The sequence below is a fragment of the Opisthocomus hoazin genome, chromosome 4, assembly GCF_030867145.1.
Source record: "Opisthocomus hoazin isolate bOpiHoa1 chromosome 4, bOpiHoa1.hap1, whole genome shotgun sequence".
Taxonomy (NCBI): Eukaryota; Metazoa; Chordata; class Aves; order Opisthocomiformes; family Opisthocomidae; genus Opisthocomus; species Opisthocomus hoazin.
The window spans coordinates 48,353,805-48,366,076 of NC_134417.1; the positions used below are offsets into that span (position 1 = coordinate 48,353,805).

A 12,272-nucleotide genomic window follows, 5' to 3' on the forward strand; every position below is an offset into this window, starting at 1 on the left:
CAACGCACGGCCGTCAGCCGTCAGCCTCGCCCTCCATGGCGGGAGCCCTCGACCGAAACTGGCAGGCCCGCAGGTACAGTGCCACATCCTTATCATCACCGTTTTCTGGTTTTTTTAAGCATACATTTCAGTCATGGTTCTCACGACAAAACTCTTTTGCTCTCTCCTAGCGCCAGAGCAGCGCTGAGCGGCTTCGGAGTGAGTCTGTGGAGCGCCCCGACGCAGAGGAACCAAGGTATCAAGTAATAAAGCGGGGCAGGCCCTGGGGGGGATCTTCGCGAGAGAAATATGGGTGTTTTCAAATACTCCTTTCCCCTCAGCCTTTAGTCAAAATCATGTTGTTCTCACTCCCCCATGCTGCTCCAGGGGGAAAAAAAACCAAACCAGATGAGCTGCTGGTGTGGTAAGATGGTTTTGAGCTATCTGTGATAAACATTTTTGTCAAAGGTGTATTTCTGCATACATCTTTAGCTGTGTTTGATAATGACCTGCGCGCACTCAAATACAATGCCTTTGTCTCTGTACAAAGATGGTGCCCACCTCTCGTTACTAGAATAGACCATGTATCAAGACAATACCCTTTTGAGCTTCTCATTACAGGGAGCTGTGGCAAACTTCTTCTCTTGCACCTTCTCTGAGTGGCTTGCAAGGGGCCTTATGGTGCCAGCTGCTCCTGAAATGCTCCTCCAGTCAGAGGCTACATGAGAGGAAAAGTTGCACCAGCTCAGTTACCTTTTGAGTCATCGTAACTGAAGCGGCGTGAACTACCACCTGGTGTTGTCCTTTCTGTTTAAAAGTGAGGTTTTCATTTACCTCACTGCTGGTTTGCTAAACCAGAAGGGGGGCAAAAATGCCCAAAACATGCCTAAGTCAAATCTGCTCCCACTGTTATCTTCATTTCCACTGGTAGCATTTCCTAACATGGATAAAACCTTCATCTCATCATAGTTTCAGCCCTGTGAGGAAGCGTTCTGCTTGCACTTTTTTTAAGCATCCGGAGACCAGGATTGAGAATATCCAGCCTAGCTTTTGAGAGACTGGAGAAGGGGTACTCCTATAAAATTGAATAAGGACACAAGTGACTGGAGACTATATACTTAGGCCTGCAACCTGAACTTTAACATACGTCTTCACCACGGACGAAGCTACAGTCTAGTTAAACAGTTCAAGTTCATACACACGCTATTAACAGCCAAAATATAATGTAAACACATATTCATCTTGAAGAATACTCAGATGTACTGCAGAATTACATTGCAGAAGCCTACCCATATTGTTGCAAATAGAGACTTTTACCTGTGAGTAGGGTATTGATTAATTTAAGCTGCCTCTGAGGTAAGAAGTGTCCAGTCCTTTAAATTACAACATTGTAGACAACGGAGAAGAAAGAGCAAGAAAGAACCTTTCTACTGCTAAAACAAATGATACCAGATCATTAATGTAGCAAAAACACAATCATATTCTTTTCTGCTTCATCTGCAGACTCAGACAGATGTGTTCAGGCAATTTAGCTGTACTGATTGAAGACACTGTCCTCCCATCCTAGCAGGTTATACCGACCTCAGCTGGAGATTTGGATATTCTTTTTCTCAAGGCTGGCAGAAGAAATTACTTTTTGCACATTAGTGGCTGGAGTTCAGAGTCTGGCATCTTACCTTAAAGTCTAATGAGGTGGGTTAGGAGTAAAGGCAATCTGAATAATAATCTCAGGGAAATCAGAACAGTAGCCTCTTTCGTAAAAGAACACATCCTTGTGGTAGAGCCATGACAGTCCAGGTACAAAACAATCAATGAACTGAAGTCACAGATACTCACATGCATATTGCATTCTCCTGAACCTTATACAACCACCACCCAAAGGGAAGTGACAGACAGCTATGGGTTCTAATAGGTCAAGCCAAACAACTGTTTGCCTGAATTATAGTTGTTAAGGCTCCCAGATTCTGGGCTTTGTATGGAAGCAGCTGAGGCAGGAGCATGTTTCCTTATGCCAGCTTTGCTATGGCAGCAGTATGAGCTCCTTGGACAGGTGAAGCAGGCATCTGGGCTTATTAAATGACCACTAAGATTTGACAGATTTGATATGTCAACACCCCAAAAGACTAAGTCAATATCAACTTTATCTAGTTCATGTCAGAAAGCAGATATTTTGGTACCTATCATTCCATTACAGGAAAAAAAAAGAGGAAGATTGGTAAGGAAAACAAAAGTACATTTTCGATGGGGGAGAAAATAATAAACAATGAGATCACTGTTCTTGTTTTCCAGTTTTTCTCTGTATTTAAGTGGTTTGTTGCTCCAATGTCAATAGAGATGGATCTATTTTTTTCTTCAGTGTTTCATTTGACTTTAAACATGCCGATGAAAACCAGAGTATAGATTAAGCATCCATTAAGCAGAACAAAACCAGCTCTTGTACAGGCAGTATAAATCTCTGAGATTCTCTAGTTGCCTGTTCCTAGACTACTTATATGCAGAGTCACTGCACTTACAGCTTAATCTATTAATCTATTTTAACTGTTCTAGATACTGCTAAGATGCCTATTCATCTTTTTCTAGGAAGTTCTCTATTTGTCTGACATCCAAGTATTTGTCAAAACCTGACAAGCTCCTTTCAAAACTCAGTACCCAGAGACAATAAGTCAGTGCTAATCTACAGCTGCAAAGAGTCCTGTACAAAGCAGAAACATCTGGCAACTAGAAAATACAGGAGAACCACAATAGTTTAAATTATTTAGCTTTAATTGCAAATTTCTGAAAACATTCCTGATTACTTACTTGGAAAATTGCCATTTAACATGCTGATTTTCTCATTGAACAGATTATTAACACACACACCCCCCCCAGTTTTCTTGGGATGCATTTAGAAGCATAAATAGTTTCCTTTCATTTATTCTTAGCTTTCTGTACAAAAGACAGGATTCTGATTTATGTAGAATTCAGTAATTATTGCACTGGAACATATTAAGGTCTTGAAAAACACCTTGAGTTGTGCTAAATTCTGCTGATTTTGTTGGAATTTCTTTTACATACATGCTGTTGTGTGCATGTGGGACTGGCAAAACTGTGTGACTTCTTTAGTAGTGTAAACTCTTTAGCCTAACTACGCATATGGATTAGGTAGCCCAGCTCAGCCTCTCTGAGTAGATGACATCAAAGGGAAGAAGACTGAGATATAATAACTAATATTTTCATAAGATACTTCAGTTTCTAAAGCATCTTAAAGACAGACATGAGGATGAGGTCCCTGCCTAAATTAAACAAACATAGATTTAAATGAATAATAGAATTAAGAAATTGCTGTTCATGTCCCACGGTCTTTGACTTTTTTGAAGGTGTACAGAATGGGAAGGAATTAGGTTTGGCTTTTAGATTTGGTTTGGTTTTTTTTTTTTAATTCCCAGTGACTGCTGCGCATCTTTAAATTCCCCCCAAAAGAAATGCATATTAAGGCCAGGAAATGTTGAGGCACAAACACCTTACCTTCCTTCCCAACTCAGAGTTGCTCCCTTTCATCAACTCCACTCCCTATTCTGCCTCAACCTTCCTTCACATAACCTGTTTTCCCACATCTTATCTGTGCTTATTTTGTCAGCTTTCCACTCCTTTATTCAAATGTTTCTCATTTAGGCCCATTTTCACCTCAGACTTCCCAGTTCTACTCTACTTTGGCTGACCATTCTGCATTTGTGAGGATAAAAAGTTAACGAGAAAAGTAAGGTGTTTTGAGGGTTAAAAGCCATTTTACTTTTCCTTACATGGAGGCAAATGTACCACTTTATTTTTAGAGAGCTACCCACCTCATGCAAGGTTGACAGGCACCTTCAAAATAAGTTAGTCTTTGTGATATATCCCCTCTCTATTCTCAAAGAAGAATGTTTGCAGCTTTGCTTGGAGATCATATTGCATTTTGACAGGCCTCAGAAGATTAATACAATTTTAATCTAGTTGGGAACAGAGGTCAAGCACGAATTATAAAGCTTAATAGATAAGGAGAAATCTGGAAAATAAATGTCTCAGTTCCATTAAGATTTTCTCTCTGTATCTTACAGATTCTGCTGGTACTGTTTTTTCCTGCTGTCTGCCCAATATGGTGCACTTCTTTCAGGTAACCTATTACTAATGGTCATTTTATACAAATTATTTCATTAAGCTTTTGTGTTACATCATTATTATTTAAGGCAATAACATGATAAAACTTTTGGGTCAGTAAAAAGGCCATTCTCCCCCAGTTGCGCATTCCCCTTTCTGCACTTTCTTTCCCACCTTGTGATGACACACAAATTGTTGTTTGTGCAGTCCATGCAGAAAATAAAATAGGAAAATTAGCTGTGTTTATCTGGGTTTTGTTTCTAGCTTAAAGTGTTTGTTTAACAACTGTCTCAGCCCATAGTGTCAAAACTCAAATGTCTGACTAAGCAATTTACTGCTATTAGAGCTGTATTCTGGAATACAGTGTCTAAATATAAAACAGAGCCAGAATTATGTGAGCTGAGGGCAATACACAAAACTGATTTGGGGAAACATGGGTGGCTGTCAGGTAAATGTTTCTTGCCTACAATCTTTAGGCAGTGGAGAACTATTTTTAGAAGAATTGCTTGTCATTGGTCTGTTCTACATATAAAACAGTATTAAAAGATATTCCTTACAAAAACAAAAGTAAAGGCAAGCTTTGCTGGACATTTGTGGAATTTCCTTCCTTTTTCTGAAGTGCAGATGGCCTAAAATTATTCATCTCTTTTCTGTCTTCCATTCTTCTTAAAGTTGAACTAGTCTTCATCTCACCATTCTAATGGCATGCAGGGAATGCTTTCTTTGTAACATTTCCTCTGCAAAGCAAATTGTAACAAAGACCTTCGTCTTTGGAAGCTAGCAGAATGGTGATCATGTAAGAACGTACAATGTTTAATAGCTTTGATAAAGCATTCAATTTGCAAAGCATCAATCAGTACCTCTGATGCAACCCTTACAGCTGCCAGACACTAACTAGTGCCTCCACTCTGGTGCTTATTGCAGCTATGTCCCACTCTCATCACCGAATTCTGCTTTGCAACTAATTCCTGCTTGCATAGTTGCTCTGCCTTCCAGAGAGTGCAGTGACGGGGTCTCTTGTAAAATTCTGAAATGAGCCTCCCACTATTGTGCAGCCCCAATCCATGGAGCTGTGCGCTTGTACTTACACAGGGCTCTTATTAAGCACATATAGAGTATAGCTGAAGTTTAGGAGGAATTAATTGAAGTTATTTGCTGCTTATCTCTATTTCCATGGAATTCCACATAAAATTTTTGCAAAGGTATTAGTCAAAAGAGGTTTGGATCATATGTCAGCTTTTCCCTGAAGTCTGTTGACTGCAAGGGGATTGTTTAAAAAAAAAAGTGAGATGAAATTAAAATCTGGATCTTTAGATAAACTGTACTGTCAAGTGTCCATGTGACATGACTGTTCTCAGCTAGGAACAAAAAGAATACCAGTTCTCTCTCTGCACATACTATTATCCCATGGAATGCTTGAATTAGGAAAACTCTGCTTTACCTCAGGTGAAACGGTTTGTGCCTCTGCTTATAACTGTGATGCCAGCAGTGACTGCAGATCTGCTGCACATTTGTTGGCATCATTGTCTCCATGTTTTAATGTATGAGAGTTTTCAGTGGGCTTGCAAGCTCTTAACAAGCAACAGTCAGGATCTTCTTAGCGTTGCTGTTGACTGCTACTGGTTTCTTGGATTGTTAGGTACAGTGCTATGTCCTAGCATCATGCTGATAGTGGGCAACTCTGGAGGGGCACTTGGCCCCAGTACAATGTTGCAGTGAAGGATCTGATAATAAAGAAGTATCTGGACTTGAAGTGAAAACTATTTCTAGCTGGTCAAGACGTAAAATGACTGTCTAGCCAGTTGAATTATGGAATCAGAAGTTCATGGATGTAACCGACATTCACATGATGGGAAGCACAGCTAAGTGACTGCACAGTTCTCTCATCCATGGTGGAATCTGATGCGGTGTCCGATGATCTGGAATCAGGATAGGTCACTTAGAATGTCTCTCTACTGTGGTCCGGTGTTTTTACTAGATCTAGAATGAATTTTAACCATCACACAGCTACACTTCTAGATTGAAAGTTTCTGGAAAGCCAGTCCCAGTACTTACACTGAAAGCTTTTAGTAACACAAGATGTGAAGTTTGGGGTTTCCAAAATACGGACTGAGACACTGAAAGCAGAGCCATTAACATAATGAATGTTGACCTAGAAATGTATGTCTTCATTTCTCTCCATATATCGGATATCTTATGCAGTCTGAAGAAAACATTCAGATAAAGTTATTGTAGAAAAATGTATTGACTGATTTTTAGAAATAGTTATGCCCTGCAATTCCTGCTAGATCAATGATGTGCTTAGCTGATGCTCTCAGTAGGTGTGTCTGAAAGACAGTTTGTTACTGTTTAATAGCTTTTATTGACATAGACTATGTGAAATTGTATACAGTTCCATAATTTTTGTTGCATCCAAATTTGATTATAAGTCATTGTCATTTTTTGGAACAAATTAGTGAACTGTCTTGTCTATCAAGAGAAAGTGAACTGAGAACCATGGAACATGTTTTTCACAATGTTCCATGGTTCCATGGTTCTCAGTAAACATGTAAACATTGTGAAACAATAAACAATATAAATTTACTGTGAAACAGTCCATGTAAAGTACTAAAATCAGAAAGTAACTGTTGGTTCATTTTAAGCAAAATGAGAGCCTTGGTGTGTATGGGTTCACGAACATTTGACATAGCAAGGAGAATAAGAAATACGAGAAGAGCACTCCATTTTAAAATGGAAATTTATAGCTAAGAAGTTTTTACAGAATATTTTACCTAAGCTCTTATCAGGGCCCTCAGTGAACCCACAGCCTCTAGTTGCCGTGATCAGCCTGTAACCATCTTTCTCTGCAAGCCTTCTCTGGAACCCCTTCGCCATCTCCCAGGCTTTTGCTGCCTCTGTTCTCAGGCAATTATGGTGTGGCACAACTGTGTGACGTTGGATCAGACTGCTCTGTAAACAGCGAAGTCATGAGAAAGAGCTGTGAGAAACCTCACATGGGACCAGGACATGCATTTCCATCCATGCACACTCCACCTGTTGGCTCAGGAGCTGCATTTCACTTCAGGCCTTGCTGTTGGTTCCTATCTGAATGATGTTGCGTGTATGCGGTGCCTGGCCTTGTGTCTTGCCAACCCTGATCTTGCCTTCCTGACTTGTCTCCCTGGGTTGATCTTGAACCTGCCAGGTGTCTGCAGAGTTGTCTGGCCATCAGTGGATTTCTGGCTGAACCTGGTTACTGTCACCAGATCTGCTTTGCTCTTCTTGCTCAGGTAGTAGTGTGGGACTATGCCCTTGATAGGAAGGGCATTGCTCCCATTTGCTTGCCATCCCAGCTTGCCATCTTGGCTCCCCTTCCTTTGCAGAGCAGCTCGTTCTTGCTGTTTCTTGACAGCTAAAGCTAGAAATATTTTTCTACACTAGCTTTAAAAGCTATAATCATGCAGGCTTATACGAGATTCACTTTTAGCATAGCAAATGCTTCACTGTTTTCTTAGTTATGTGGATGCACCTGTGCCATATCACTGAGAGTAGGAGTAGGACTAACAACAGGACAAAGATCAGCTGCACAGAAAGGCAATTTACTTGTGTTCCTGTCTGACTTCACTCATTAGAGCAGCTGCAGAACCAGTTTATTTGAGTAAAGCTATGCAGGATTAGGGACTAGGGCCATAAGAAGTAACAATTAATACATGACTCACTCATATGAGGAAGGTATGTACAAAGGGCAAATTATTCCAGATTACAAAACTATTTTAGACTGGAAGTGAAAGCATCTTATTTACTTGTCATAGAATTGGAGCAAATCACTCTATTAGTGAGATCATATTAAAAATAAAGCAGGTGGGATAAACAAAATCTATATCTATAACATGCTATATCTTAAAAATACACTTTACACGCCAAGCAAGACTAACATAGTATTTATTAAAAAGCAGCTTACTAGCTCCTCATGCAAAATTGTTATCGTTTAGCCTAGATGAATGCCAGGTGCCCACCAAAGCCACTCTATCACTCCCCCTCCTCAACTGGACAGGGGAGAAAAAATATGATGAAAGGCTCATGGGTCGAGATAAGGACAGGGAGAGATCACTCACCAATTACCGTCATGGACAAAAGAGATTGAACTTGGGGAAAAAAAAGTTTAATTTATCACCAGTTAAATCAAAGTGGAATAATGAGAAAATAAAACCAAATCTTAAAAACACCTTCCTCCCCACCCCTCCCTTTTTCCTGGGCTTAACTTTACTGCCGATTTTCTACCTCCTCCCCCTGAGCAGCACAGGGGGATAGGGAGTGGGGGTTGTGGTCAGTTCATCACACGTTGTCTCTGCTGCTCCTTCCTCCTCAGCGGGAGGACTCCTCAGACTCTTCCTTTGCTCCAACTTGAGGTCCCTCTCATTGGAGACAGTGCTCCACAAACTTCTCCAATGCGAGTCATTCCGACAGGCTGCACTTCTTCACAAACAGCCCAAGCGTGGGTCCCTTCCACAGTGTGCAGTCCTTCAGGAACAGGCTGCTCCAGCGTGGGTCCCCATGGGGTCACAAGTCCTGCCAGCAAACCTACTCCAGCGTGGACTCCTCTCTCTCCACAGGTCCACAGGTCCTGCCAGGAGCCTGCTTCAGCTTAGGCTTTCCATGGGATCACAGCCTCCTTTGGGCACATCTACCTGGTCCGGCGTGGGCTCCTCCACAGGCTGCAGGTGGATCTCTGCTCCACTGTGGACCTCCATGGGCTGCAGGGGGATAACATGCCTCACCATGGTCTTCATCACAGGCTGCATGGGAAATTCTCTGCTCTGGTGCCTGGAGCACCTCCTCCTCCTCCTTCTTCACTGACCTTGGTGTCTGAAGAGTTGTTTCTCTCACATAGTCTCACTCTTCTGTCTTGACTGCTGTTCCACAGCAGGTTTTTTTCCCCTTCTTAAATATGTTATCCCAGAGGCACTGTCGCTGGTTGGCTTGGCCTTGGCCAGCAGTGGGTCCATCTTAGAGCCGGCTGGCATTGGCTCTGTCAGTCATGGGGGAAGCTTCTAGCAGCTTCTCATAGAAGCCACCCACTTGTAGCCACCCTGCTACTAAAACCTTGCCACACAAAACCCACAACAAAAAAAAAAAAACTCCAGCAACTATGCCAGCCAATGTTTCGTTAGCCACAAAATATATAATAGACATAGAAACCCAGCCTTAAGAGATTCTTGAGAGACTTAAGAAAATCACCTTATCCCATGGCTCCACCTGTGCAGTCAGGCTGGTTACATAGTTAAATCTCAGGTGACATTCTCAAAATGGGTGATTTTTATAGCAGGAAGGAAATTTGTGAGTCTTTGAGCTGAGTACCAAGCCAAGCAGGTTCTTGGTGAAGACCAGGTTGTAGGGAATCAGTTGCGTAAAGTCATACAACCTGCAGGAGTTTTACTATGTGGGACTCACAGGGTGCCAGTGATCCCAGGAAAAAAAAAGTATAGGCTACAGGAGTAAGTAAGCCAAATTGTACTCGGTAGTTGCTCTGGATTAGACCTATCATTTCTTGGCCCTATTGTTTTCACCTCTTCTGTCTGCACTATAGAGACCCTAATTCTCTGTATGCTGACTCTGTGCTATTTTAGCTTGTGCACTGTACAGAACTCTGCCACGTTGCAGCTTACAGAGACATACCTTCCTGCTATGGATCTGCACAGGGCATGTGTATTGCCCTGTGCTTGTCTGCTTTGCAAATGGCCACCACACATACATACACTACAGAAGGGGCATCTTGTACCTTCTGACCTTAAGGCAGCAGAGCAACTGGTTGTTTCCTGCGTTCATCCTTTTTAAGATAGTAGGTCATAATAAGTGATCCTATAAAGGTTTAAAAATGCATATTTTTGGATGTCAAGATCATTGTCTAAGTTTTAGAGTATTGCAACAGGAGTTTCAAGTGAGATCTTTTATATAAACCCTATTTCCTACTACTCTTTTCCACCCATAGTGCTTAGTGTCTGTTCAGGATGGAGGGCAGATCTAGCACTGCAGGCTAGTCATCTCTCTGTGATGGAGGCAGGACAGCTTCCCTGATGCCTCTGGTTGCCTTTAATGAGATGCAATCTTACTTCTCACCAGCAGTGGGCTGTGTTTTTTGCCTTTACTACTTACATTCGTGCTGTTCCATTGCCGTGCATCAGAAAACCGTGCAAGCTGTGCAGTCCTAATGTGTGCAAAGCCTGTCTGCATCGAGTGTGACAATCGCAGTAACCTTCGTGTACAGTATGTGCAGTTTAATAGTACCAGCAACATCCAAACTCTGTTATCAGCACACCAAGCCAGCATGGAATGTCCCCTGTGGAATGGATCTGCCACAGCTAGTTTGTAACTCAAGGGCGTAGGGCTTTATTTATCTTATCTGCAGAGGACAAAAACTCCCATGAGAGTGTTCCAGCTTTCTGTTTTGTTATTCTGTGGTAGAGTCTATGCTTAATAACCTCCTGAGTATTGACACCTAGGACAAATTTAGCATCCAGAGTAACTGTGGCTGATTTCAGTGTTTTTGTTTAGTTGGAAATCATACACTTGCCATGAATTGTGAAAGGCCACGTGGTTCTGAAACAGCTTTCAAAGATGGCAGCTAGCCAGCTTTAGTGCTAGTCTTATAGGATCTGTGTATGCAAACCAAAGTTTTTCAGTGTACTTAACATCATTTGTTTCAAGTAAAAATCACCAATGCCAAATGGTGTCCTGATTTGCAAGCATAGAAATGCTTTTTTTTCTGTTAAATTTTAGTGCCTGTGAACCCTTGTGTTAGCATATACAACAAAGCCCGGTAACAGAAGAAAAGACTCCTGAATGCAACTGTATAACAAGAACACTATATTAATCAGCGAAGAATGACTTTTCACTGGAGATTAATTCAGTGTGCTGTGAAGGGGGAAGCTCCTTTGGCACTAGGGGGAGTTGCTGTTTCCCACCAGTAAATCCTGTCCCATGCAGCTACAGTTCAAACACATGGGGACTTTATTGGTTTGCAGAGTTTGTATGGAAACTGACAAAAGACCAAGATGGAGACAAAAGGCTCATTAGACTGAACGTTTCTGAATAAGATGTGGCACAAGATGAAATTTACAGCCAGTTAACATGTCAATTAGCTTAGGTCTCTGCTCAACAGAGGCGTTTCCAAAGTTCTGAATTCCTGAGTGATGCCTCAGTTGGTTACTTGGGTGTGGAAGAAGCAACAGGAAAAAAAAGCATCCCTGCAAGCTTTTAGAAAAATAATGATGAACTATGTTGATGTTAACAATTTCCTCACTAGTTTTTATTTTCTTTAACTTTTGACAGAACTCCATTGTTTGTAGTGCTTATGTGTATTGACATGGTAATCAGACCTAAAATAATGTTCTAGAGCCTGAAGTATTCATCCCCAAAGCTCACACAACTTGGTTGCCCTGGATAGGGCTATGCAAGCATAAATGATGGGAGTATAGGATGCAATCATGTTACGAAACAGGGTGAAGAAGGGTTGAGTTTTGGTCACTACTGATAGGAATAAAAACCAGTAAATATATATCAATAGCTATGACCAGATATCAGTAAATGTCAGTGGATATCTCTCAGTAGAAGAGCTTTAATTTTGAATATGCACAAGAGATAAATCCACTTTTTTTTACACAAATCCACTCTGAGAGTCTGCAGCATGCCACAGACTACTGTCTTGAAAAAAATAGTGGTCTTTTTATGTAGAGGAGAGGCTCTAGCACAGTTTGATAGTCTAATTTGTATTCATTTGGTTAAGGAGGAAAATTCCTCACAATTATTAATACGAAGAGACTATCCTCCCTATAGCTATCTCGATCTCTGCAAACTTGTCTCCTCTGCTCTGATACTCTATTTTATACCTAATATGTAAGAATGGATACCAGGCTGGTTTAAAAACGTTTGGATTGAAGAATAAATTAACACAGTAGATAATTAAGCCTCTCCTCATTTGTATTTATTTTCTCAACTGCTATAAAACTTGATGCATCTTTTAGAAGAAATATTATCAGTTCCCTTGCAGATTCAAATCTTCATATTTGGTAGTAGTAGAGATGATGCATTGTCTTTCTTTGTCTATGCACCCATAAACTCTGTTGCATGACTAATTAATCTGCTATAATAACAGTGAACTTAGCAATGTACTTTATGGTTCAGCTTTCAAGTTTGCAAGAGTA

The 12,272-nt window shown here is 41.1% G+C and overlaps 1 protein-coding gene across 1 annotated transcript in view; it reads left to right on the top strand.

Annotated features, from left to right (window-relative positions):
• The first annotated feature begins 54 nt into the window (after positions 1-54).
• The window catches only part of OSBPL10 (oxysterol binding protein like 10), a 138,024-nt gene continuing 125,806 nt past the window's right edge, over positions 55-12,272 (top strand). The window contains exons 1-3 of the mRNA XM_075418958.1: positions 55-73; positions 171-235; positions 4,053-4,108. The gene's annotated coding sequence lies outside the window, so the exon portion shown is untranslated. The remainder of the gene's footprint in view (positions 74-170; positions 236-4,052; positions 4,109-12,272) is intronic.